This window comes from Poecilia reticulata, linkage group LG14 (genome assembly GCF_000633615.1).
Source record: "Poecilia reticulata strain Guanapo linkage group LG14, Guppy_female_1.0+MT, whole genome shotgun sequence".
In the NCBI taxonomy this organism is placed as follows: Eukaryota; Metazoa; Chordata; class Actinopteri; order Cyprinodontiformes; family Poeciliidae; genus Poecilia; species Poecilia reticulata.
In genome coordinates this window covers 15,302,069-15,304,105 of record NC_024344.1, presented here as the reverse complement: position 1 = coordinate 15,304,105, position 2,037 = coordinate 15,302,069, and positions in this window count along the sequence as shown.

Here is a 2,037-nt window from a genome sequence, read left to right as displayed (position 1 = left end):
ATCAGAATTTTTCTGTATGAGTAAGACCCAGGTTTTCCCCAATGTATTATAAGCCTGGCAGACCTCCAGGTTTACTTGCTGCCAGCCTAAGGGTTGTTGTTTTTGTTTTATAAAATAAATACGCTTTTTTTTCTTATATATATATATATATATATATATATAAACATTTTTATTGAGAAAGCACATTACAATATAATTATACTTTCACATTTTTACATTCTTTCTCTGTTTTCTCACTTTTTTCTTTGACAGGAAAAAACAAACAAAAACAAAACAACAATAACAACAAAAAAGGCAAGCAAAACCAACAAAAACCAGAACATAAATGGGAGTGGCGGGGTAGCCTGGATACCAACCAATCATTGACATCATATCAAATCAAAACATTAGTCTGAATGACAGCAATCATCTGCACATAATCACGTTTTCTTTTCAAGGTCTCAAAACATTGGAACGCCCCCTTATGGACAAAAGAAAAGTAACTAGTGAGGTCTTTTGAAATCTACTTTGTGAATCTATCATCATGGAGCTAATAGCGAAAAGTACAAGCTGGAAGACTCCGCCCCCTCCGTTCGCCCATCGGCGTCATGCTCATCTCCGACCTCAGCTCTGGTCCTCACCCGGCGCGTCCAATCATCAATCAAGCTCTGCATAAAATGATCCACACCCAAGCCGTCAGCTGATTCCCAGCTGCGTTCAACCCACCACCGCCCCTTCTCCACCCACATCCTTCGACTCTCCAGGATAGCACCCTTTCCCGACCACCACCACCAGTGTCATCGAGTTCACATCAAATCTCAGCTCAGATCAGCTGCCGGGGTCCGAGCGCCAAAGAACTGTTATTCATTCCTGTCATTAAATCTTTTAATTGTTGCTTTTTATTCGTCTGAGTCTTTCTAGATTGAAATGTTGATACGGGATGAAATCTGAATCGTAAGTGCACCATCTTAAAACTTTTGAGGCATTTTCTAAACCACATAATATTCTAATTGTTTTGTTCCAGGCAGATTTCATTACTTGCGATATTGGTTCATCTGCCAAGTTAATTTTGCTCTACAATTTTGTGTCAGCTATTATGGCTTTAATCGGTATTGTTTTGATTGTTTCCCCTTCCACATCTTTCCATCCTGCAAGGTAATCTGGACAGCACAAACATATCAAAGGTCTCAAATGAGCTGCATTTCTTTTTTTAATTGTACAGTTTTGTATTTGACTCTGGCTTTTTCCCTTTCCAAATGTATTTGGACAGCAACTTAACCCTTTTGTTTTGAGGGTATGGGAACTGGCAGCCCTAGTAAAAATAAGTATACTTTATTACACTTAATAAAGTATTACAGTTAATTTTTATTTCTGATTTACTGCTAATCTAATAAAGTACAATTTTAATTACTCATAAGTCTTACACATCAAAAGTGAATGCAATGAACATGAAAATTTAAGTGTGACAATAAAACACAAGTTATTACTTTAAAGAGCAAAAATTATAATTACATTGTGCTTTCACTATATTACCATTTTGGTAACACTTCATTTGATGGGGTGTGCATAAGACTGACATGACACGGTCAAAAACATGACATAAAGCCTTTCATTCAACTTTTAAAGAAATTCTCATTACAATTGTCATTATTTACTGAATGACACTTCATGACACTGTTGGTATGTTCCTAACATGAGTTATGTCAGGTCTATGACAGTATCATATGAGTCTTATGCACACCCCGTCAAATAAAGTCTTACCAACATTTTTTCAAGAGCCATTATACTATAAGACAATTTTCCATCCATCCAGCCATTTTCTGCACCCTTGTCCCTTAGTGGGGTCGGGAGGGGTTCTGGTGCCTATAAGACAATTTTACAAACTGTTAATACATTCAAAGTTTACAAACAACAAAATTATGAAAATCAGCAAAATAAAACGATAAGGACACTTTAGACCAGTGTTTCTCAACCTTTTTTGGCCCAGCGCCCCCCTAGCCTTTATCCAGGTCCCTCACCGCCCCCCACCAAAGAATTTGCAGGCTACTTTGCACTGAC